Below are 27,330 nucleotides of genomic sequence, written 5' to 3' on the forward strand. Positions count from 1 at the left end.
CTATAGACCCATGGGTTTTACTTTAACTCAGTATTTCCTAAACTGTGCTTCTGTGGAATTTCAGTTCAATTTCAATGGGAGCCAGGAACAAAGGTTCCCATGGTCAAATAAACTGCAAACTGTGCTTCCTAAATGGTCTTCTTGAAGATTTGCAGTTCATGTTACCATATCTAATGGTTTGGAGACATCAGAAGGAAAAAAAAAGTATGTTTTAACTTGGTCACTCCCCACTGAGGAACTATTTTTTTTCTCTTTTTATTTTTTATGGCTATACCTAGAGTCATTTTTCCTTAAAACCCATCTGGAAAAAGCTGGTTTGACCATGCAACCTGTTTATTAAAGTGGACCATGGTTTTACATCAAGGGGAAGATGTGACAAAAATAAACATTTTCCAGTTTTGGAGCTGGACTGTGCACACATTTCTGTTCAGCAGTATTAGAACCCCTTCAACATTTGGAAATTATAATGTTTCTGCAGATGGGAACAAGCTGGATGCCAAGGAGTGTGCATGAGTGAGAGCAGAGGCCCAGCCTGTGAGCTCCACTCTGCTCTGCTGGCAGTGATCCAGTGACTACCTAACAGAGAGAAGTGGATAGCTTTATGGGCAATTGTTTGCCCACTGGTTGAAATGCTTGGGTTGGATTTATCAGAACCATGGTCACATAAAGTTGTCTGTCACCCAAAGGGAATCATAAAGATGCCTTGAGTACCAGAGAAGGATCATTGATTTCTTTGGAGCCATAGTGTTCAGCCTCTCACAGCTGGGGAACTGCTTTGCTGTGAAATAGAATTTCAGTTGGATACAAAATTAATCAGTTTTCACAGTTCAAAATTTTGACTAAGACACTGTGTCAGTGTGTTTGGTACATGCTGTGTTTGAGCCTGGAAGCCTACGCCTCACATTTGTGTAGCATCGTGACACCACCAACTGCCTGTTGATGTCATGGGGAGCCAGGGTAATGGGGAGCCAGGGTAATGGGGAGCGGACAGTTTCTCCTCTGCCACTCTAGCTCTTTCTCCCAGCTTGAATACAGGGCTGACCTTTCACAAACTAACACATCTAGAAGGGACCTTAGTGACTATTAATCCAACACTGACCAGGGGAAGAAATCCTTTTGCAACACCCATGATCAGCGGCTGACCCAACCTGTGCTTGCATACTTGTAATAATGGGGGATCCACCACCCTATATGGCAGACCTATGGTTAGATTTTGAATGATAACTAGGCTTTGGTGAAATTCCTGTTTCATGAATAAATCAAAAAGAAGGCAAATTCCATGTTGTCTCATGTCTCTACTGGCATGAGATCAATATCAAGGAGACAATCAATCACTTATCTTTCATGTCTCTGATGTGATCCATTTGCGATATTTTGGTCTCAAATGCTTGGGAAGACAGTAGATAGAGAAAGAAACTGATACTTATGATCCAAAATTATCTGCCAAATCCAATCTCTTGAGGCAATTAAATTAGAAGGATATATAGGTCTTCCCAAGAAACAGAGCTAGGCAAACATAGGCATTTATATTTGGTGCAATATCCCTAACAAAAAAAGAATGTTTTTCTACTTATATAGCTGATCACACAGAAAGGATCAACAATCGAGTTTTTGAACATAGTTTTTCATTTCTCAAAACCCTACTTGCGTAAGGAAAACAGTCTGTTCACAAAGAGGCTTTCAGTTTTGCAGTGAAGTGTAATGGGAAGAATATATTCAGATATGTTTATTAATCAAGATCTACCCGTCTTTCTATTCTATATTCGTTTAGGTGGTCCGTAACAATGGGGAAGAAAAGATGAGCAAGTTATGGCCCTTGTCTTTAAGGAGCTCAGGATCTCCCCAGTGGGCTGCAGGAATGGCAAATACCCACAAAATAGCCGCCACACAAGGCAGAGAGTGATACGTGTTCTACTAAGAATAGCAGTAAAATGCTGAGGAATCAGAGAGATCAAGGTTAATGCCAGGTGGAAGACTGGGGAAAAGTACACAGCTGAATTGACTCTGAGTTGCATGTGGGAAAATGGATGAGATTTCAAAAGGCAGAGATTAAAGAGTTACTGCTACATGGAGGCATTTTCCTAGAACGTCCCTCAGTATAGGAGGCAGGGGCTTTCAAAACTCTGTATTCATCATTTTCTATAGACATTTTTCCTTGTAGTATGTCTTGTCACTGTATCCATAGCTAAGGTTTTGGAGATTTGTATGCTTATATCATTGATGGGATTGTTTTAAATAAATGTCTTATAATTTAGCAATTTTAGTTCCTGGAGTCTTTTCACACTTACTCAGAAATCTACAAGGTACTCTTCTTGGTTCATAGGTAGGTACCCATTGCATTGACTTTTAATTTTGGCTGGAGTCTGAGTCTCCTTATTCTCTTTTCTCATGGAAAAATGTCGTGCCCTGGCCAGGGAGGAGGAAAAGAAAAACAACATACTGCCGGATGGCTCCAATCTTTCTGTAGTATTGAAGACAGTGGGAGAAGGAAAGAGAGAAAAAGGGATGGGGGCCGGGCGCGGTGGCTCACGCCTGTAATCCCAGCATTTTGGGAGGCTGAGGCGGGCAGATCACGAGGTCAGGAGATGGAGACCACGGTGAAACCCCGTCTCTACTAAAATAATTAGCTGGGCCTGGTGGCGGGCGCTTGTAGTCCCAGCTACTCAGGAGGCTGAGGCAGGAGAATGGCGTGAACCCGGAAGGGGGAGCTTGCAGTGAGCCGAGATGGCATGGCGTCTCAAAAAAAAAAAAAAAAAAGAAAAGAAAAGAAAAAGGGATGGGCCTTTCAATCTGGTGAGTGCAAGCAAGAGTCTTGCCATGGTCAGGGATGTGTAAATAAGGACACATCCTTATTTCTCTCAATATAGACATTCTCAATGGACATTTACATTCGTTCATTACGTTTTCCCCGAAGCATGGAAGGAGTACATGCTGTGTATCAGGAGTTGCCTTTTCAAAGCTCACAGTCTGGTGAAGGGAAAGGAAACATGTAAACTGGCATTTACAATGCAATATGATAAGGGCTATGACAAAAGGAATGTGGAATTCTGTGTCTTTGAGGGCAGATAAGAGAGACTGCAAATAATAGCTCTAGAAGACAATGTCTGAGCCAAGCAAGAATTAGGTGAGCAAAAAGATGGGCACCTTTTTAAAAATTATGGGCATTTAGTGAGTGATTTTATAAAGAAAATAGCACATTCATTCATCTTAATTAAGTTTACTTTGCAGTTAATTACGCTGAGTGACCTTGGGGATATATAAGTATTTGATACAGACTTAATATGAGGTGGATGCAATTATCACTGATAGGTGAGTGTGTGCTGCAAAACGATACAGAGTCCATCTGTGTTTGAGTAATGATAATTATCCAATCTCATTGGAAGTTTTTCAGTTATTGAATGGAAGAATATGCAGTTCTTCTAAAACTCTTAATAAAATTAATTCAAGCATACTTTATATTAAACAATATATTTTGGAAGAACACTACCAACAAATTTACCAAAAAAAAAAAAAAGTCACAGCTCTCAGGAGGTGCCAGCATTTATTGATTACGCACTACATGTTGTTACATACATTCATTTATATAATTCTCATTTTAAAAAATCTTAGCTGATATTGTTGGCTACTGCTCACATTTCATCCTCCGTGGCCTTTACTTCAACTGAATTTCAGTTTTATGCCAACAATCAGCCCACTGTCCTTCACATGGCCATGCATTTGCTTCATTAAGCTACTCAGGGGAATGCCAATATTCAGACTGAGAATGCTTAAGAGGTGGGCATGGGATTCAAATCTTGTTAATGAATTAGGAGTGATGATGTTTAGATGTGATGCCTAAAATCATGGCAGCTATCTGTGACAAGGGAGCCTAGCCTAAGGATATAACCAATGATGGCTCAGCAGGATATAGCCAATGATGGCTCAGCAGAATGAGTCCTTTATTTTGGGGGATCTAGGTAAGCAACTATATTAGACAACCTAGGAACCCTTTCCTACTAAATGAGGTAATGTTATTTTCCTTCAGATTTAAGCCATTTGTGTTGAGTTTTCTGAACTCTCAGCCAAAATCATTCTCATTGACAGGTAGGTACTCTCATTATCTCCATTTTACAAATAGGGAAATTGGGGGTTCAATAAGTTAAGTCAGCACTTTTGGAGGCTATGGCAGGGGATCACTTGAGCCCAGAAGTTTAAGGCAGCATTGAGCCATGATCGTCATGCCACTGTACTTCATCCTGGGCAACAGAGCAAGACCCTGCTTCTCAAAAACAAAGAAAAACAAACAAAAAAAGAAGTTAAGAACTTAATGAACATTATACAGCTGGTACAAATATCAGAATTAGGATCAAAATCAAGTCTGTCTTACTTCAATACCCTAGTGGTTAATTTGTGGTTAGACATCTTCTACATATATTTTTTGAAACATATCACACTAAAGCACTGAAATAAATAATGACAAAAATGTCTAGTAATTCAAATATATAATCTGTGAGAAAGCCACTTTCCCCAGTAATGTTTTATATTAAGTGTTGGTAAATTGTGTAAGGGGTCAAATAATAAATATTTTAGAGTTTATGGGTCAGATGGTTTCTTTCACAACTACTCAACTCATTGTAGCTCAAAAAGCCATAGACAATGCATAAACAGATGACCTCAGCACTGTTTCAGCAAAATTGTAATTACAAAAACATGTGGCAGACCAGATTTGGGCCTGGGACCATAGTATACTGAACCCTTCTCTACATGAACTAAATCTGATTCTTTGTGAAGAGTTCGCCAGGTAGGATGGGCAAAAGCTCATTTTACTAGGTGTGTACCAAAAAAAAAAAGTCACACCAGTAGAAGAGAAAAGGAGATATTGAGTGCAGTGTGGAAGGGACAGAGAGGGCACCCTCTTCACAAACTTTAAGATATCAAAGAAAATGACTAGTTTCCTACTTTGTAGTGCAGATTGGGAAACAGCTTCAGACAACACAAAAGGAGGGGAGCTCATGGCTTCCACCATCAGAGAGGCAAAGTTAGATAGTAGATTTCTAGCCTACTATCTGTGCTTAAATTGGAATTTCTGTTAAAAATTCCTAATTTTCTTAGCAATAACTTTCAAAGACCACCACACCATTATCTTTCTTTCTTTTCTTTTCTTTTTTTTTTTAACAGTCTTGTTCTGTTGCCCAGGCTGGAATGCAGTGGTGCAGTCTTGGCTCACTGCAACTTCTGCCTCCCTGGTTCAAGCGATTCTCCTGCCTCAGACTCCCAAGTAGCTGGGATTACAGGTGCCCACCACCACATCTGGCTAATTTTTGTATTTTTACTGGAGATGGGGTCTTGCCATGTTGGCCAGGCTAAAGACAACCGTTATCTTTCATACTCAAAATATTGAATGACCCACAAGCAGTATAACACATAGCTGTTATTTCTGCAAATCGAGAGATAAGAATTGGAAGTGAACAGATGGTTTTAGCTCTTTGATTTTTGTTTTAATTGCTTTCCAACAATCACAGAGAATGGACCAATTTTCTCAATAATATTTGTTCTGAAACAAAGGTCTGGGAGTCAAGTTTGTCAATAAGGCAAAGAGTTTTTGGGAGGTATGTGAGGGTTTTTTTTTTTTTTTTCTCAAATGGTTTACAAAGGCATAACATGAAATTGACTGTTATTTATTTGCAGAATCTTAACTACTGAGCCATATTTGTCCCCTTTTACTTCTTACTAAACTGGAAACATGAAAAAGGGTTTATAGGAAACCAAGGTTAACAGATAGGAACATAAAGTTTCACTCTTCTTTCCTGCTTCTGGCAACCACTAATTTATTTTCTGTCTCTGTGGATTTGCCTATTCTGGACATTTCCTATAAATGGAATTATGTAATATGTAGACTTATGCCTACTGTCTTTCACTGAGCATAATGCTTTCAAGGTTCACCCATGCTGTAGCATGCATCAGTAAATAATGTCTTTTATTAGTGAATAATATTCCATTGGATAGATGTACCAACTTTTTTGTTTATTCATCACTTGGTGGACAATGGAGTTGCTTCCACTTTTTGGCTACTATGTGTAATATTTCTATAAACACTCATAAACAAGTATGAACATTCGTTTTCAATTCTCTTATGTGAGGAGTGGAATTGCTTGGTCATATGGTAACTCTAACATCTTGAGGAATGATCAAACTTTTCTGCAGAAGCTGCACCATTTTACTTTCCCCAGCATTGTATGACTATTCCTATTTCTCCACATTCCTGCCAATACTCATTGTTGTCCGTTCTAATGGGTGTGAAGTGATATTTAATTGTAGTTTTGATTTTACTTTACATAAACATTAACAATTTTGGACATCTTTTTATGTGTTTGTTGGATGTATGTGTATATTCTTTGGAAAAATATCTATTCAAATAGAAAGGAAAATTTTAAAGAAGAGAAGATGTATGATAAAATTTATATTTACTGCATGTCTATAATGCATTGGGGTCTTTACTCATAAAAATGAATAATAAGTAATATTTTAATCATATTACATAAATAAGATTCAGATAAATTAAGAACTTGCTAAAGAAAATAGTTGGCTATGGTTAAGCCAAGAGTCAAATAAGATCCCCACGCCTTCCCTTTGTCCCATGTACATATCCTTCATGTACATTGATATGAAGAAGTACATCTTACAGAGATGAATAAGACAAACATGACTGAATAAAGCATGAGTGTGCCCCTCTCCTCTCTGGAAAAAAGTAAACACATAAAAAGCTTTGATAGAATAATGCAAAGGATCAATTCTCTTTCTGATGTCAATATGATAGTAAAGTTGTAGGTAGTGCACTTGTGAGATCATCACCTTACTAGTGATTGATGGGGGCATCCCACTCTTTATTGATCTAGTCTATGTAATAGCACATGAGAAATCCATGAACCGCCCTGTGGAGGGCTTATTTATCTTTTAAAATGCTATAACGGCATCCAGTATCTCTAAACAAGTGCTTAGAAGTTAGAAAACATTATGAGTATATTAGCCACCTAGACACCACTCTCCCCTGCCCAGCACTTAGCAGAGTGTAGATTGGGTACATGACAGTCACGCATGCCTTGTTGCTCCTGGGAGGCAGACATGCCTTATTATCTGAACTGATTTCCTCACTTTCCACCCCAGGAATCAATACAGTACTCAGCAGTCTTATATTAGATGCTCCATGATAGATTGTTAAATAAATGACTTTAATTGGCATCATACAGCGATATTACAGAATTAGATATACAGTTGATGCTCAATAAATATGTGCTAACTTATTTAATAAAGAAAGGAGAGATGTGCTTGGTGCCAAGCACTGTGAAAATCCCACTACCACATTGTCTTCTTTTCTCATTTAGGCTTCGTGAAACCCCATGAATTATATGCTTTCATATATTCACCTTATTCATGTTCAAAATGCCAGCAAGTAGTAAAGTAGTAATGCAAACCCAGATCTGCAAAAGTACATTACAAAGCATTAAGTTGGATATTTAGAACTCGGCACACTAAATTTCATCTGAGGCTAAAACACAGAGTCCCAATGTAGTACCAAGAAACAAGCCTTTCCCACTTTTGCTTAAGATGACACCAACACTGTCATGAAGAAGATGAACAGGGGTGCACAGGATGATACTTCTTCAAATAAGTGAAATGATTGATGTATTGGGTACTTTGTGCAAGAAGATTTGGAGAACAATGTAATTGTTTTATAATCTGATTGCGTATCCCTAAGACGTGGATGTTTTCAAAATGATAAATGACTTAATGACTGAATACATTCTAGTTGCCTGTTTTAAACAAATGTGACATTTTAGGGGTTAATGCTACATTCTTGATTTCCTGTATTTTTAGTCAGTAACTGTATTAGTCTGTTCTCACACAGTTATGAAGAAATACCTGAGACTGGGTAATTTAAGAAGAAAAGAGGTTTAATTGACTCATAGTTCCACATAGCTGGGGAGTCCTCAGGAAACTTACAATCACGACGGAAGGCACCTCTTCACAGGGCAGCAGGGGAGAGAATGAGGGCCAGCAGAAGAAATGCCAGAGGCTTATAAAACCGTCAGATCTTGTGAGAACTCACTCATTATCACGAGAACAGCATGGGGGAAGCTGCCTCCATGATTTGGTTACCTCCCACCAGGTCCTTTCCACACATGGAGATTATGGGGATTACGATTCAAGATGAGATTTGGGTGGGGATACAGCCAAACCACATCAGTAACTTTCTCTCTGTTTAAAAATTTTTAAATTTCTATTTTTTTAAAGTTTGAACATGTTGAGGTTCAAATGTCTTAAGCTTCCAAGTGGTGCTCTTTTGACTTTTAATATATTTCTGGAGTCCCTTTTTGTCTTCTTGGTCCTTAACACTTTGGTTGCGTGCCTGCATTTCTTCTCCTACTTGTGTGCACTTCTCATGTGCCATGTCTAGGAAGTTGTATCCTTTCCACTTGATTTAGCATTTCTTTATCTTCTGTCGTGCAGCTATCAATATGCCATCTAGGGTGGGGGCTGGAGATATAAGACAGCTTAAAGATATCATCCTTTTACTTAAACAACTGTCCATCTTTTAAAGTACTTTAATATAATTTTCATAACTTTTCCAGTCAGCCAGAGTGAATACTCTCTAAAGTGTCTTTGACAGTTGGCTTTATTTTTTGAGGAGGAAACTTCTCTTGATTGACTTTGTTTGCACCGTGATTTGCAGACAAGATACTAAGAATCTGGGGGTGGTGGTTGGGGCTAGTGTTAGAGTTAGTCCTGTTATAATCTCAGTTTCTCAACCCATCCAAATGAGAACACCATAGAAGTAAAAACATATTTCCTATGCAAAGGCTGCATTAAGATATGTCTAGTTCCCACCTCAACCCACTCTCTAAGTCTTTCTTGCATAAAATGCGGAGCCACCACACCACTACTGACAAAAGTGCCCTCTCCACGAACTCTCCTAGAATATTTTTTCTACTTCCGCCATGACACTTGACATAGTTAGCCAATGCATAAGCAGGGCTTCAAGCCAGGCTCTTGTGTTGCAATATCTATCCTTTCTTTATACCCCAGGTGGAGAAGAAAGTGCTTGGATATCTGAACACTAGAATAAATGATTCAAATAAGAGCTAAAACTATTAAGGGGAAAAATAAGATTTTTAAGTAATTAAAGTGAGTGATATTCATTTTCATGAAGGAATCTGAAGAATCAAGTCAATGTTTAGACATTAATTCAAAGCCATGATGGAATGAAAAGAAAATTTGAAAGAGAAAGTAATAGAAATTCCCTGAGTCAAGCACTGTCTTTATTTTTGCACTCACCTACCTCCCCCCAATATCTACTTTGCACAGTATTTTAGTGTGTGCTCAAAAAAATGGGTGTTGGGTGCTTGCTTTGGCAGCACATATACTAAAATGGGAACAATACAGAGAAAGTTGTCATGGCCGTGCACAAGGATGGCATGCACATTTGTGAAACGTTCCCTATTTTTATGGTTAATGGGTACAAAAAAAATAGAAAATGTAAGACCTGTTTTTTGATAGCACAACAGGGTGACTATAGTCAATAATAATTGTACACTTTAAATAACTAAGAGTGTAATAGGATTGTTTGTAACACAAAGTATAAATGCTTGAGGAGATGGATACCCCATTTTCCATGATGTGATTATTATGCATTGCATACCTGTATCAAAGCATCTCATGTACCCCATGAATATATACACCAGCTATGTATGCCCAAAAATTAAAAATAAAAATATTTTTAACATTGGTGTTGGGTAGATGGGTTCCAAGATGAATGAACTACTAAAAAACGGTGCCTTCTAATTGCTCTTATTTACTTATTCTGGAGTGATAAATAGAGTGTTTGGCAAGGAGAAGCTTGCATATATGTAGCTTAAAAGAGTCCAAAACTCAGCACGGTTGGAAATGCAGAATATTAAAGAGATTTCTTTATGGAGTTGGGCTTTTTTGACTTTTCCTTGCCTTTCTATGGATGAGGTGTGAAATAATAAGACTGTTATGTGGTCCCTCCATAGTTCAGTTTCATTTCTGTAAAATGAAAATGATATTTATATTGGATTAATAGGTTTATTCCAAGCATTATTACTGCATGCTGACTTCTAAAGTTTCTCTTATCCCAAGGTTGTTGGTTTGAATTGTTAAAACTATAAGTCCTAAGAACAGATTTATTTATTTTATATGTATATATCTGTTTTATTTTTATAGATTTAGGGAGTACAAGTACAGATTTCTTGCATTAATATTTTACATAGCAGTAGAGTCTGGGCTTTTAGTGTACTCATCACCAAAAAAGTGATTTGGTAACCCAATAGGTAGTTTTTCAACCCTTTCCTTCCTCCCACCTTCCATCTTTTGTAGTCTCCAGTGTATATTATTTACCACTAAATGTCCATGTGTACGCTTTGTTTAGCTCCTGGTTATAAGTGAGAATATAAAGTATTTTACTCTGTTTCTGAGTTTACTCTGTTTCTGAGTTATTTTACTTAGGATCGTTGCCTCCAGTTCCTGTTCTATTGATCTGTATCTATTTTTATACCAGCACCATGGTGTTTTGGTTACTAAGCCTTGAGAGTCCTAGATTTCATAAAATGGTATGATTTCTTTTTTATGGCTGAGTAGTACTTTATGGTATTTGGTATTTCTGGTGTGTGTATGTATATATATCATACTATATGATATATATGTATGGAACATGGTATTTATGTTATATATATGCACACACACACACTCATTAATCATCCATTAATGAATACTTAAGGTGATTCCATATCTTTGCTATTGTGAATAGTGCTGCCAAAAATATACAAGTACAGATATCTTTTTGATATAATAATGATTTCTTTCCCATTGGGTATATACTCAGAAGTGGGATTACTGGATCAAATGGTAGTTCTATTTTTAGTTCTTGGATAAATCTCCATACTGTTTTCCATAAAGGTTGTAGCAATTTACACTCCCATCAACAACGTATTAGCATTCCCTTTTCTCCACATCCTCACAATATCTGTTGTTTTTTGACTTTTTAATATTAACCATTCTGGCTGGTGTAAGATGGTATCTCACTGTGGTTTTAATTTGCATTTATCTGATGATTAATGATGTTGAGAATGTTTTTCATATGTTTATTGGTTGCTTGTATGTTTTCTTTTAAAAAGTGTGTGTTTATGTGTTTTGCCCCCTTTTTAATGGAGTTATTTATTTTTCTTGTTGAGCTGTTTGAGTTCCTTGTAGATTCCGGATATTAGCCCTTTGTCAGATGCATAGATTGAAAATATTTTCCCATTCTGTAGGCTGTATTTATCATTTATTTTGCTTTGTAGAAACTTTTTAGTTTAATTAACTCTCACTTATATATTTTTGTTTTTATGATGTTTGTTTTTGAGGACTTGGTCATAAATTCTTTGCCTAGGCCAATGTTCAGTAAAGTTTTTCCTAGGTTTTCTTCTAGGATTTTTACAGTTTCAAGTTTTACATTTCAGTCTTTAATTTCATCTTGAGTTAATTTTTGTATATGGTAAGAGATATGGGTATGGTTTCATTCGTCTGCATATGGTTATCCAATTTTTCCAGAACCATTTATTGAATAGAGTGTCCTCTCCCCAGTGTATATTTTTGTTGACTTAGTAAAAGGTCAGTTCATCATAGGTATGTGGCTTTATCAAATCTAGGGCTCTCAATGCTGTAGTAACCAAAACAGTATGGTACTGGAATAAAAAAATAGACATATAGATAAATGGTACAGAATGGAGAACTGATAAATGATTTCAGTAAAGTTTCAGGATACAAAATCAACAAGGAAAAATCTGTGGCCTTGCTAAACACCAATAATAGTAATCAAGCTGAGAACCAAAACAAGAACTCAATCCTATTTACAATCGTTACAAAAAAATACATAGGCATACATTTAATGAAGGAAGTGAAAGATCTCTACAAGCAAAACTACAAAACACTAATCATGGATGACACAAACAAATGGAAAATCACCCCATGCTCATGGATTTGAAGAATCAATATCATTAAAATGACTGTACTGCCCAAAGCAATGTACATATTCAACACCATTTGATTACATTACCAATGTCATTTTTCACAGGGTTAGAAAAAAAATCCTAAAATTCATGTGGAACCAAAAAAGGGCTTTAATAGCCAAAGCAATCCTAAACAACCAGAACAAAGCTGGAGGCATCGCATACCTGTCTTCATATTATACTAAAGACAGATTTAGACCATTAGACCTGATGTACAGCAGTGCACTTCACTAATTGTATTGACTGTTAAGAAATTACAATAATTTTATTCTATATGGTAACTAACCACTGCTCAAATTCCCCCTGAAAATTGTCCCCCCAATGCCACCCTGGATGCCTGGGTTCCCAAATCTCCTCAGTGTTAATCCAGAAACAAGAGTTAACATTTAGCCCCAGAGGGACCTCCAGGATGCTGCTTCTCTCTTATGACTGTACAGATTTATTCTGATTAGTCCTGTAATTTCCATATGACTTATTAAATATTTTGAACATCACATCCATACATACTTTCCAGACAAGAAATTTGGATGTGGGAGAACATTCTTTAATAAAGAAACACATAAATTCTCATTTAAAAAAACTGCTTTTTTTTTCTTTCTTTCTTTCTTTTTTTTAATTATACTTTAAGTTTTAGGGTACATGTGCACATTGTGCAGGTTAGTTACATATGTATACATGTGCCATGCTGGTGCGCTGCACCCACTAACTCGACATCTAGCATTAGGTATATCTCCCAATGCTATCCCTCCCCCCTCCCCCCACCCCACAACAGTCCCCAGAGTATGATATTCCCCTTCCTGTGTCCATGTGATCTCATTGTTCAATTCCCACCTATGAGTGAGAATATGCGGTGTTTGGTTTTTTGTTCTTGCGATAGTTTACTGAGAATGATGATTTCCAATTTCATCCATGTCCCTACAAAGGACATGAACTCATCATTTTTTACGGCTGCAGAGTATTCCATGGTGTATATGTGCCACATTTTCTTAATCCAGTCTATCATTGTTGGACATTTGGGTTGGTTCCAAGTCTTTGCTATTGTGAATAATGCCGCAGTAAACATACGTGTGCATGTGTCTTTATAGCAGCACGATTTATAGTCCTTTGGGTATATACCCAGTAATGGGATGGCTGGGTCAAATGGTATTTCTAGTTCTAGATCCCTGAGGAATCGCCACACTGACTTCCACAATGGTTGAACTAGTTTACAGTCCCACCAACAGTGTAAAAGTGTTCCTATTTCTCCACATCCTCTCCAGCACCTGTTGTTTCCTGACTTTTTAATGATTGCCATTGTAACTGGTGTGAGATGGTATCTCATTGTGGTTTTGATTTGCATTTCTCTGATGGCCAGTGATGATGAGCATGTTTTCATGTGTTTTTTGGCTGCATAAATGTCTTCTTTTGAGAAGTGTCTGTTCATGTCCTTCGCCCACTTTTTGATGGGGTTGTTTGTTTTTTTCTTGTAAATTTGTTTGAGTTCATTGTAGATTCTGGATATTAGCCCTTTGTCAGATGAGTAGGTTGAGAAAATTTTCTCCCATTTTGTGGGTTGCCTGTTCACTCTGATGGTAGTTTCTTTTGCTGTGCAGAAGCTCTTTAGTTTAATTAGATCCCATTTGTCAATTTTGTCTTTTGTTGCCATTGCTTTTGGTGTTTTAGACATGAAGTCCTTGCCCATGTCTATGTCCTGAATGGTATTGCCTAGGTTTTCTTCTAGGGTTTTTATGGTTTTAGGTCTAACGTTTAAGTCTTTAATCCATCTTGAATTGATTTTTGTATAAGGTGTAAGGAAGGGATCCAGTTTCAGCTTTCTACATGTGGCTAGCCAGTTTTCCCAGCACCATTTATTAAATAGGGAATCCTTTCCCCATTTCTTGTTTTTGTCAGGTTTGTCAAAGATCAGATAGTTGTAGATATGCGGCGTTATTTCTGAGCGCTCTGTTCTGTTCCATTGATCTATATCTCTGTTTTGGTACCAGTACCATGCTGTTTTGGTTACTATAGCCTTGTAGTATAGTTTGAAGTCAGGTAGTGTGATGCCTCCAGCTTTGTTCTTTTGGCTTAGGATTGACTTGGCGACACGGGCTCTTTTTTGGTTCCATATGAACTTTAAAGTAGTTTTTTCCAATTCTGTGAAGAAAGGCATTGGTAGCTTGATGGGGATGGCATTGAATCTGTAAATTACCTTGGGCAGTATGGCCATTTTCACGATATTGATTCTTCCTACCCATGAGCATGGAATGTTCTTCCATTTGTTTGTATCCTCTTTTATTTCGTTGAGCAGTGGTTTGTAGTTCTCCTTGAAGAGGTCCTTCATGTCCCTTATAAGTGGTATTCCTAGGTATTTTATTCTCTTTGAAGCAATTGTGAATGGGAGTTCACTCATGATTTGGCTCTCTGTTTGTCTGTTGTTGGTGTATAAGAATGCTTGTGATTTTTGTACATTGATTTTGTATCCTGAGACTTTGCTGAAGTTGCTTATCAGCTTAAGCAGATTTTGGGCTGAGACAACGGGGTTTTCTAGATATGAAATCATGTCATCTGCAAACAGGGACAATTTGATTTCCTCTTTTCCCAATTGAATACCCTTTATTTCCTTCTCCTGCCTAATTGCCCTGGCCAGAACTTCCAACACTATGTTGAATAGGAGTGGTGAGAGAGGGCATCCCTGTCTTGTGCCAGTTTTCAAAGGGAATGCTTCCAGTTTTTGCCCATTCAGTATGATATTGGCTGTGGGTTTGTCATAGATAGCTCTTATTATTTTGAAATACGTCCCATCAATACCTAATTTATTGAGAGTTTTTAGCATGAAGGGTTGTTGAATTTTGTCAAAGGCTTTTTCTGCATCTATTGAGATAATCATGTGGTTTTTGTCTTTGGCTCTGTTTATATGCTGGATTACATTTATTGATTTGTGTATATTGAACCAGCCTTGTATCCCAGGGATGAAGCCCACTTGATCATGGTGGATAAGCTTTTTGATGTGCTGCTGGATTCGGTTTGCCAGTATTTTATTGAGGATTTTTGCATCAATGTTCATCAAGGATATTGGTCTAAAATTCTCTTTTTTGGTTGAGTCTCTGCCCAGCTTTGATATCAGAATGATGCTGGCCTCATAAAACGAGTTAGAGAGGATTCCCTCTTTTTCTATTGATTGGAATAGTTTCAGAAGGAATGGTACCAGTTCCTCCTTGTACCTCTGGTAGAATTCGACTGTGAATCCATCTGGTCCTGGACTCTTTTTGGTTGGTAAGCTATTGATTATTGCCACAATTTCAGATCCTGTTATTGGTCTATTCAGAGATTCAATTTCTTCCTGGTTTAGTCTTGGGAGAGTGTATGTGTCAAGGAATTTATCCATTTCTTCTAGATTTTCTAGTTTATTTGCGTAGAGGTGTTTATAGTATTCTCTGATGGTAGTTTGTATTTCTGTGGAATCGGTGGTGATATCCCCTTTATCATTTTTTATTGCGTCTATTTGATTCTTCTCTCTTTTTTTCTTTATTAGTCTTGCTAGCGGTCTATCAATTTTGCTGATCCTTTCAAAAAAACCAGCTCCTGGATTCATTAATTTTTTGAAGGGTTTTTTGTGTCTCTATTTCCTTCAGTTCTGCTCTGATTTTAGTTATTTCTTGCCTTCTGCTAGCTTTTGAATGTGTTTGCCCTTGCTTTTCTAGTTCTTTTAATTGTGATGTTAGGGTGTCAATTTTGGATCTTTCCTGCTTTCTCTTGTGGGCATTTAGTGCTATAAATTTCCCTCTACACACTGCTTTGAATGTGTCCCAGAGATTCTGGTATGTTGTGTCTTTGTTCTCGTTGGTTTCAAAGAATATCTTTATTTCTGCCTTCATTTCGTTATGTACCCAGTAGTCATTCAGGAGCAGGTTGTTCAGTTTCCATGAAGTTGAGCGGTTTTGAGTGAGATTCTTAATCCTGAATTCTAGTTTGATTGCACTGTGGTCTGAGAGACAGTTTTGTTATAATCTCTGTTCTTTTACATTTGCTGAGGAGAGCTTTACTTCCAAGTATGTGGTCAATTTTGGATTAGGTGTGGTGTGGTGCTGAAAAAAATGTATATTCTGTTGATTTGGGGTGGAGAGTTCTGTAGATGTCTATTAGGTCTGCTTCGTGCAGAGCTGAGTTCAATTCCTGGGTATCCTTGTTGACTTTCTGTCTCGTTGATCTGTCTAATGTTGACAGTGGGGTGTTAAAGTCTCCCATTATTAATGTGTGGGAGTCTAAGTCCCTTTGTAGGTCACTCAGGACTTGCTTTATGAATCTGGGTGCTCCTGTATTGGGTGCATATATATTTAGGATAGTTAGCTCTTCTTGTTGAATTGATCCCTTTACCATTATGTAATGGCCTTCTTTGTCTCTTTTGATCTTTGTTGGTTTAAAGTCTGTTTTATCCGAGACTAGGATTGCAACCCCTGCCTTTTTTTGTTTTCCATTTTCTTGGTAGATCTTCCTCCATCCTTTTATTTTGAGCCTATGTGTGTCTCTGCACGTGAGATGGGTTTCCTGAATACAGCACACTGATGGGTCTTGACTGTTTATCCAATTTGCCAGTCTGTGTCTTTTAATTGGAGCATTTAGTCCATTTACATTTAAAGTTAATATTGTTATGTGTGAATTTGATCCTGTCATTATGATGTTAGCTGGTTATTTTGCTCGTTAGTTGATGCAGTTTCTTCCTAGCCTCGATGGTCTTTACATTTTGGCATGATTTTGCAGCGGCTGGTGCCCGTTTTTCCTTTCCATGTTTAGCGCTTCCTTCAGGAGCTCTTGTAGGGCAGGCCTGGTGGTGACAGAATCTCTCAGCATTTGCTTGTCTGTAAAGTATTTTATTTCTCCTTCACTTATGAAGCTTAGTTTGGCTGGATATGAAATTCTGGGTTGAAAATTCTTTTCTTTAAGAATGTTGAATATTGGCCCCCACTCTCTTCTTGCTTGTAGGGTTTCTGCCGAGAGATCCGCTGTTAGTCTGATGCGCTTCCCTTTGAGGGTAACTCGACCTTTCTCTCTGGCTGCTCTTAACATTTTTTCCTTCATTTCAACTTTGGTGAATCTGACAATTATGTGTCTTGGAGTTGCTCTTCTCGAGGAGTATCTTTGTGGTGTTCTCTGTAGTTCCTGAATCTGAATGTTGGCCTGCCTTGCTAGATTGGGGAAGTTCTCCTGGATAATATCCTGCAGAGTGTTTTCCAACTTGGTTCCATTCTCCCCATCACTTTCAGGTACACCAGTCAGATGTAGATTTGGTCTTTTCACATAGTCCCATATTTCTTGGAGGCTTTGCTCATTTTTTATTCTTTTTTCTCTAAACTTCCCATCTCACTTCATTTCATTCATTTCATCTTCCATTGCTGATACCCTTTCTTCCAGTTGATCGCGTCGGCTCCTGAGGCTTCTGCATTCTTCACGTAGTTCTCGAGCCTTGGTTTTCAGCTCCATCAGCTTCTTTAAGCACTTCTCTGTATTGGTTATTCTAGTTATACATTCTTCTAAATTTTTTTCAAAGTTTTCAACTTCTTTGCCTTTGGTTTGAATGTCCTCCCGTAGCTCAGAGTAATTTGATCGTCTAAAGCCTTCTCTCAGCTCGTCAAAGTCATTCTCCATCCAGCTTTGTTCCGTTGCTGGTGAGGAACTGCGTTCCTTTGGAGGAGGAGAGGCGCTCTGCTTTTTAGAGTTTCCAGTTTTTCTGTTCTGTTTTTTCCCCATCTTTGTGGTTTTATCTACTTTTGGTCTTTGATGATGGTGATGTACAGATGGGTTTTTGGTGTGGATGTCCTTTCTGTTTGTTAGTTTTCCTTCTAACAGACAGGACCCGCAGCTGCAGGTCTTTTGGAATACCCTGCCCTGTGAGATGTCAGTGTGCCCCTGCTGGGGGGTGCCTCCTAGTTAGGCTGCTCGGGGGTCAGGGGTCAGGGACCCACTTGAGGAGGCAGTCTGCCCGTTCTCAGATCTCCAGCTGCGTACTGGGAGAACCACTGCTCTCTTCAAAGCTGTCAGACAGGGACATTTAAGTCTGCAGAGGTTACTGCTGTCTTTTTGTTTGTCTGTGCCCTGCCCCCAGAGGTGGAGCCTACAGAGGCAGGCAGGCCTCCTTGAGCTGTGGTGGGCTCCACCCAGTTCGAGCTTCCCGGCTGCTTTGTTTACCTAAGCAAGCCTGGGCAATGGCGGGCGCCCCTCCCCCAGCCTCGCTGCCGCCTTGCAGTTTGATCTCAGACTGCTGTGCTAGCAATCAGGGAGACTCCATGGGCGTAGGACCCTCCGAGCCAGGTGTGGGATAGAATCTCTTGGTGTGCGCCGTTTTTTAAGCCAGTCGGTAAAGCGCAGTATTCGGGTGGGAGTGACCCGATTTTCCAGGTGCGTCTGTCACCCCTTTCTTTGACTCAGAAACGGAACTCCCTGATCCCTTGCGCTTCCCAAGTGAGGCAATGCCTCGCCCTGCTTCGGCTCGCACACGGTGCGCGCACCCACTGGCCTGCGCCCACTGTCTGGCACTCCCTGGTGAGATGAACCCGGTACCTCAGATGGAAATGCAGAAATCACCAGTCTTCTGCGTCGCTCACGCTGGGAGCTGTAGACCGGAGCTGTTCCTATTCGGCCATCTTGGCTCCTCAAAAAAAACTGCTTTTTTACACGGAACCCACGAACATGAAAAAATAAAAAAACCTTGATTATTAGCCTCAGGTATGTTCACAAAAGTATAGATATGTTTTTCATCATTCATTTCCAAAAACATTATCACAGATTTGGAGCAAAAAGGTGCTGTTACCTTATCATTCTGAAGTTTTGTGTATGCCTATGATGTTGGTATAATTTTCATTGTTACAACCATTATGATACTTATTCACAGAAAGCGTGCATTAAGCACTTATTGTGTGTCAGGCTTTGTAATAAATTATGGTGATACGGAGATTGACTTGCTAGGTCCCTAAGATCCCATAATCTAGTTTGAGAAGAGGATGGAGAACGAACATGTAAGCAGTTAATCTGCAATTCAGAGTGATCATCACAGTATTAGAGATGAATAGGAAGTGTGCCTGGAGCTCTGAATACTTTCAGCCACTTCTAACCTGAGGAGGTAGGGAAGACTTCAGTATGTGCTTACATTTCACATAAATCTGAAACAATTAGAAATTATTTGTTAGAGACATACATGTAGCTGTGTATGAGGTAAAGGGAATAGCACATTTAAATTCATAGAGTCTAAAAGTCGCCATATGTGTTCCAGTATTATTGGAGCTCAAGAAATGTGGGAAAGAGACTAGGAAGTGCAGTCCCAGGGAGCCTTCTCTGATGGCTTGTGTGGGGAATTGCTGAATAAGCTAGAAAGGGTTTGTCAATCTCGTGTAATGAAGACTCAATGGAGTTTTAGGCACAAGATGGAGAGCTCACATGTGCTATTGAGGTGGGTGTGTTAACTCTTCTTTTTTCTTTTTTTTTGAGATGGAGTCTTGTGCTGTCACCCTGGCTGGAGTGCTGTGGCACGATCTCGGCTCACTGGAAGCTCCGCCTCCTGGGTTCACGCCATTCTCCTGCCTCAGCCTCCCAAGTAGCTGGGACTACAGGCGCCCGCCACCATGCCTGGCTAATTTTTTTGTGTATTTTTGGTAGAAACGGGGTTTCACTGTGTTAGCCAGGATGGTCTTGATCTCCTGACCTCGAGATCTGCCCGCGTCGGCCTCCCAAAGTGCTGGGATTACAGGCGTGAGCCACTCGCACCCGGCTGTGTTAACTCTTAGTAAGTAGTAGAAGCCAGTGTGAGGTACAGGGAGACCAGACAGGAGGCTGTTTCTATGTGTGAGAAACTTTTATCCACTAGAAGTTCATATAAAGACACATTTGGGAAATAAAGATGTTGTAGAGAAAGATGCACCATCCCCACCGTGGATAGCATCCAGATTAATGCTGGAAATCACATTTCAATTAGAAAATTGCTTAGGAAACATGATGTCAGAGGAAGGAGAGCCATGTAATTCAAGTCTATGGTGGCATCTCTTTCAAGTTTCCCAGTGCACCTGACTCAGAAGATAGAATCAGTCTGTTAGCTGAGGTCTCTCTGTGCTGGAGAAGCATGAAAAGGGCCCCACCAGCATAGACTCAGTTCTCTTTGAAGTTTAAGATCCATCTACAAATGGCCATGTTCTTTCCTTAGCAGAAGATATTGGGGTTTCTGCGTACATGCTACTCACTGCTCACGTGTAAGTAAGGTAAAATTTGAGCAAGTGGAAAATGACCCTGCTGTAATCCAGATCATAATATTTCTAAATAAGCACACACAATAGTCAACCAACCTACTTCATGATCTTTTATGGAACAGGGCAGAGACAAGGCCACTCGGCACCCACAAAAATGTATAGGTATGCACTTCTGACCTATGTGAGGTAAGTGTCTGCTACTTCTCTGTCAATGGCAAGTGCTACTACAGTCCTCCAGCATATTGGATTTGTAGGCCATTCAGTTAGCAAGTGTCTTCACTTCTACATAGCATTCAATCCTTAATGTACTCCTGCTTTTCTTAGCCTATAGAGTAGTTCAAACTCCCAGGGAGGCTTTTTGTTAGAAGGAATGAAGTCTCTATGGGTATATTGAAAATCTCATCTACAATATATAAAAGTCCATAATTTAGGGTTAGTGTGAGGATATTCATTCAATAAGTATTTACTGAATAACTATTGGATAGCAGGTGATGAGTTAGTTATTATGAATACATATACCCACATACATGCACAAACACACACACATACACACACACACACAGATATAAAACATGTTTGTATCTTCCAGAAGCATATGGTTTATGGGATAAACAAATGGAAATAATGAAGGTTATTATTTCTAGTAGCAAGTTTGAGAATATCCCATAGGGTGAGGCTCATTTTTGTTAGACTTTGATAAATCATCTCAAAGGCTAGGCTTCCCAGACGTGTGTGTTATCTGTGGCTCAAGACTATGAGTAGCAGTCATAGCTATGATTGAAAGAATGAGAGACAAAGAGCAGAAAGAGTGGGGAGTAGTTCTGTGACCTAAATGGTGAAAAGGCCCCAGAGAAGAAAGCCTTTACTGGGCAACACTATAGAGAGTTTTGTAGAGAACAGAAATATCCAATGGGAATTTATTTTTTGCTAAAGTTTTCTCTGTCTTATAATATGTTCTCTGGATGAAATCTGTGGACAACTGTGGGATTGTGGGGGTGCAAGGTGGCAACCTGCAGAGCGAAGCATGTGCAAAGGTCTGAGGGGACATGGGAAATTTAAACAATTGTGGCTTGTGTGTTGAAAGTGGGGGGCAGTTATTACGTATGAGATGAGGAGTGAGAGACACAGAGGGCTTGGGAAGATTTTGGTCTTCATCGTAAGAGCCGAGATAAGCCATGACATGATTTTTTGAACAGCAGTGACTGACTGCTATGTGGTTTTTTTTTTGCATATATTATAGAAACAGATTTTATTGTAAATAATTCATTTTAGGGTGGGTAGCATGTGCACAGACAGGTCTGTAAGGAATATTCCAGGTAAGATGAGATGGAAAGAAGTGGTAAATTCAAAAGATATTTAGGAGTTAGAATCAAGAGTATTTGGTGATTGCGCATGCAGGATCAAGAGAATGGCTACTAGGTTTCTGGCCTGGACAATGGGATCAGTGGTGTCACATTAACTGAGACTGGGAGTGCTAAAGTGCAAGTTTCTTGAGGAAGAGCAAGAGTTCCATTTTCTATAAGCAAATTCTGAGCTGCTTTTGGGATGTCCATCAAGAGGGGAAAGATAGGCAGACTGGAGTTTAGAGAAGCCTGTGAGCTGGATGCATAAAATCAAGGTTATTGGCATGTAGATAACAGAGAGGATCATCCAGGGCAGCTGGTTTTCAGAGTTTAGGGTTCATGAGAATGATCTGGAAAGTTTTCTAAAGCAGCATCCAGGACCTACCTCCAGCGTTTCTGGTGCAGTAGATCTTGGATGGAGTCCATGCTTTACATTTCTAATATACTCATTCGAAGATGGTTCTGATGCTCCTAAATTGAGTAACACACTGGGAATAGCACTCACATAGAGAATAAATAAAAAAGAAAGACATAATAGAAATAAAAATGTGACTATGGGAAACAGTATAACAGAGTCAGTCAAGCTGCATTGGTTTGTGTTTAGAAGCTCCCAGGTAAGAGCTATGAATGCTTGGGCCAATGAAGTAAACAAAGTAAGTAAAGACTCAATCTCTCTATTTGTAAAAAAAAAAAAAAAAATGATAATAAAAATGCACAAATTCATAGTGTTATTTTAAGGTCAAAAAGGACAGCTAAAGGAAAACACTTAGCATGGTGTTAAGTATATGCTTGGAGTTATTTGAAAGCCAGTCTTTAATCCAGCATTTAAACATAGATTAGATGATAATAAGTTGGTGAAAGTCAAAGGTCAAGAGGAAAATCAAGACTATGTGATAACATAGATTCCAAGGAAAGAAAGGTTTTCACGAAGGCAAGAGGGTTATGAGTTTCAGTTGCTTTTGAGAATTTCAACGAGATGCGGAAAAAAAAAAAAAACTCACTATTGGATTTAGAGATAGCTGGTAACATAAAATAGGCCATTTCAGGAAGGCGATGTGTGGTGCAGAGATAGTGTCTCTGAAGCACATAGCACAGAGCCTAGCATAAGCCAAGGGCTCCAGTGACAGTAGCTGCTATTATTATTATCATAGTTCAGAGCAGTTTGAAATATGCATGTGTTTGCATGCTGCTTAAAGGAAATATATTCAGCTTAGGATAAGCTCTGCAATTCCCAAATAAATGCATTTCCATTGAACAGGCTATGTCCCAATCAGGTTTAAATAAGCTGAAACAGTTTTTAAAACCAGGATTTCAAACTGCAACGTGGCAGATATGTCATGCAACTTTAACAAGGGCCCTTTCTACATTTGCTGCAAAAATTAATGGCTCTGGGATACATCAAGAACTGTCAGTTCTCACAGCAGCCCCACGAATCAATTGAACTTTTAAAATCCTTGCCCTATACTCCCCATTTCTCCCATGCCAGCAAAGTGAACAATTGTCTGATCTTTGGCAGCGGGGAGAAAGCTATCTTTGCCTCTTGCCAGCTGAGAAATGGTTTGTTTCCCTTTCAAACACCACTGCATTCTTCTTGCAATTTCCCTTTACCATTAAATATTTTATAACTCAGTCTCATGCCAGTGCTCCTTCCTAGGTGCCTGATAAATGACAGATTCTACGGGAAATTTCAATATATGGCAGCAGGTTTCATTTACAGTATTCCTACAGAAGAGGCTGCCAGAGTCAACAACCATATTTAAATGGCTCCTGGCTTGTAAAGGTAGTTTGCTAATCCTAAAAGCTTTTAGATTGCATTGCCAGATTCTTACCTTTTCTTAGAGAATCGTCATATCATGAACTCTATGGGAGAGAAAAAAAAAACTGCTTGAGGAATGTGACATTTTTTGATTGTTTGTTTAAAAATAAATCTTACACAGCCTTACATTTCAGTTTTTTTTCTTTAACAGGAATAAGTTGTGTACAGGGGGTTTAAATGCTTTATAGACAAGAAAAAAAACTGCACTAGAACCAACTTATTCATCATCTTCTCCATCCTCTTCATCTTCCTCATCTTTCTCCTCTTCCTTCTTTTCCTTGCTTTTTTCAGCCTTGACAACTCCCTTTTTTGCTGCATCAGGCTTTCCTTTAGCTCGATATGCAGCAGTATCCTTTTCGTATTTTTCCTTCAGCTTGGCAGCCTTCTTTTCATAAGGCTGCTTGTTGTCTGCAGCAGTGTTGTTCCACATCTCTCCCAGTTTCTTCCGAACATCACCAATGGACGGGCCAGGATGTTCTCCTTTGATTTTTGGGTGATACTCAGAGCAGAACAGGAAAAATCCCGAAGGAGGCCTCTTGGGTACATTGGGATCCTTGAACTTCTTTTTTGCCTCCCCTTTGAGAGGGATATAGGTTTTCATTTCTCTTTCATAACGGGCCTTGTCCGCCTTTGCCACATCTTCAAATTTTCCTTTCTCTTTAGCAGACATGGTCTTCTATCTCTCTGAGCACTTTTTAGAAAACTGAGAAGTTGACTGAAGCATCTGGGTGCTTCTTCTTGTGCTCCTCCCGACAAGTTTACACAAAAAATGCATATGATGACATTTTGTCTTTCGGCTTCTTAGGATCTCCTTTGCCCATGTGTAGTTATTTTTCTGCGCTAAGAATTGAGGCCGCTGCACTTCCGCGGACATAAGAAACGAACTCCTGGAGCTCAAGGTCAGCAGGGGTTGGGTTCCTGTTGCCGCGCGTGTGGCCCGCCGGAAACCCGCTACAAAGTAGTGGCGCATCCGTCCGCGCAACTCTAGTGGACAAAGAGGAAATCTGACATTTTTAAGCCAGGAGTGTGAAGAATTTATTTAGGATCTAATCTGAGTCTCAATATTTTCCTTTTTTTTTTGGTGGCGGGCGGTGGGGGGCGATCTTGTTCTTCCCATCCAGGATTCCTTTTCCTGTGCCAATTCAATCACACATATTCAAGCCCAGCTCCAATGCCAAAACTTTAAGAAACCCTCAGAGGTTACTATAGCCTGAATTAATCTCTCCCTTTCTTTGACTATCTCATGCAATTATTATCTGTAACAGCCCATTTAGTACTCTTGTTCCTGCAACAATATATGTGTTCCCACAGTGTGCTGCATTGTGCCGGCAACATAGAAACCTCCGTAGGTAATATTCAGGTTCAACTCAGTAGTTAAGGGGGAAACCAGTCATCGTTTCAATTCATTAATAAATCAACTTTCATTGCAAAATCTGCGGGGATTTCTGTCTTCCAACCCAACATTTTCTTCCCATTTTGCCTTTAATGAATTCACCACCACCACCTCTCACTGTGCATTTAATTACTCTACTGATTACTTACTATGTATGCTACATGATGTGGAAAGAATAGAAAACTTAAAAGCAAAGCACTCTCCCTGACCTCCCTGGGGATAGAGACCGAAACGTATAAAAAAAAATAAGAAAACACATTAAACTACATATAACAAGTGCCAGATGAGTGATCCAGATAATTGCACAGTCCCTGTGGCCCCTAGTGATGGGGTACTATTTCTAATGCCAGCAGCAGTGCTTCCTTAAACTGATCCCTAGACCTTGGTCATGGTGCTTGGAAAACCCTTTCTTAGCACCATCTCTGCTCATCTTAATCCTAACACTCCTTTATTCTTCCTGTCCCTCTTTTTTTGGAAAATCCTTTCCAATGTTTTGCTTTGTTTTCTCCTCATTTGTCCTCCATGCTGCTGGGCTGATTTTTCCCTCCTTTAATGGAATTCCATGCTCTTTCTCTAAGTTGTTTTGGAGCCCTTCTTATATCCTAACTTACTTCGCTTCCCAGAAATTTTTAAAATAGAGTTTTTGTTCACTATAACACTTTTTTTTTTTTTTTTTTCTGTTTTGAGACAGGGCCTCACTCAGCCCTGTCTCAAACAGGCTGGGGTGCAGTGGCACAATACCAGCTCACTGCAACGTCGACCTCCTGGGCTCAGGTGATCCTCCCACCTCAGCCTTCTGAGTAGCTGGGGTCACAGGCATGCACCACCATGCCCAACTAATTTATTATTATTATTATTTGTATAGATGGGGGTCTCCCTATGTTGTCCAGGCTGGTCACAGACCTCTGGGTTCAAGTGATCCTCCCACCTTGACTCCTGTAGTTCTGAGATACAGGTGTGAGCCAGAGTGCCTGGCCTATGATACCACTTTTTAACACAAACAATTAGAAAAATGCTATATAAAAAAGTTGTCCTTTTTTTTTTTTTTTTGACAGAGTTTCGCTCTTGTTACCCAGGCTAGAGTGCAATGGCACAATCTCAGCCCACTGCAACCTCCACCTCATGGGTTCAAGTGATTCTCCTGCCTCAGCCTTCCAAGTAACTGTGAATACAGGCGCCTGCCACCATGCCTGGCTAATTTTTTGTATTTTTAGTAGAGACAGGGTTTCACCATGTTGGCCAGGCTGGTCTCCAACTCCTGATCTCAGGTGTTCCACCCATCTTGGCCTCCCAAATTGCTATGATTATGGGTGTGAGCCACCGCGCTGGGCCAAAATTTCTCCTTTCTATAAATTCCTATTCTGTGCCTCTGTGTCATGCCATCCATAAGCCCATGGATTAAAGATGTGAAGACCTGCTCTGCTCCGTGGAAGCAAGCTCATGGTCCAGTCAGATGGGAGCTTCAGAAGCTGATGGATGTGGAGAGAATGATGTCTGATAGCAGGGCCCACTCTGGAATAAGGGAACTTAAAGAAAGCCTTGAAATACAAATTGGTATTCACGGGAACATAAGGCCCCTCCTGTTTACTTACAGGAACCTTCATCCATATAATTGTTTTGAAGGCAGTAGCTCTATAACAAATCATTTACCAAATTACATTCCTAGAAACAGAAGTTTGATTAAGTACATGCCAAAGTAATACCATATAGCATAGCCAGCTTAGTGTATTGGACTGTCTTAAAAGTGGCATAGCTTTAAAAAATATAAACAAGCTTCCAAAAGTGTTGAATTTGCTCACAGATGAGAGTTTTTGATTATTAAGATACACCAAGGTTGTTTAGGATCATAACTTTTATAGTTTGGCATTAGATCTTATCCATGTTCTCATTCTCACAAATGTTCCGTGTTTCTTCTTCAGAATAAAACACTCAGCTGGATACATTAGAGCACACTGTGCCACCTTAGGGCACAGAAAGAAAATAAAGAATTGTACCTTATATTTTATTTTTGGCTCATTCTTATTTATGTTCTATTTTATTTGTTTTGTAGTGTATCTTATATGTTGAAAATTAAACAAATAGATGTATGAATACATACATGAACTTTAATCAGATGTACAAATGTAGGAGGATATCATCCAAAATTATTAGCATCTCTTTAGTAGGCTTTGTTTGGTTGTAAGTGATAGAAAACCTCAGTAAGAGTGACTTGGACGCAGTATACTTATTATTTAGTCAAGAAAAATCTAAGTAGGTGGTCTTAGAGTTAGCACAGCAACCTAGTGAGTTTATTAAGGGTCCAGAATTTGCCTATATTTCCATACACATATTTTGCATGATGACTTTCAAGAATAAAATTTCACCTCATGATGAATTACACTTACCTTAGCCAATGCCTCTGTGATTTCAGGTGGGTAATACTATATAGATAATATATAGTAAAATGCATAGGTATATTCTAAGGTTTCAAATGTATTGATAATTGCAGTTATTTACTTAGAGAATGAATACCCAATATTTTATT

General features: G+C 39.1%; 1 protein-coding gene, 1 non-coding gene and 1 pseudogene across 9 annotated transcripts in view; 2 read left to right on the top strand and 1 right to left on the bottom strand.

The window, feature by feature from the left end:
• The window catches only part of NRG3 (neuregulin 3), a 1,121,069-nt gene that overhangs the window by 458,758 nt on the left and 634,981 nt on the right, over positions 1-27,330 (top strand). The window lies entirely within an intron of this gene.
• On the top strand, positions 9,377-9,482 carry LOC115936084 (U6 spliceosomal RNA). The gene has a single exon (XR_004071668.1). It is a non-coding gene; the product is annotated as a U6 spliceosomal RNA (small nuclear RNA).
• LOC101125984 (high mobility group protein B1-like) lies at positions 23,534-24,234 on the bottom strand (annotated as a pseudogene).

This window comes from Gorilla gorilla, chromosome 8 (genome assembly GCF_029281585.2).
Source record: "Gorilla gorilla gorilla isolate KB3781 chromosome 8, NHGRI_mGorGor1-v2.1_pri, whole genome shotgun sequence".
In the NCBI taxonomy this organism is placed as follows: domain Eukaryota; kingdom Metazoa; phylum Chordata; class Mammalia; order Primates; family Hominidae; genus Gorilla; species Gorilla gorilla.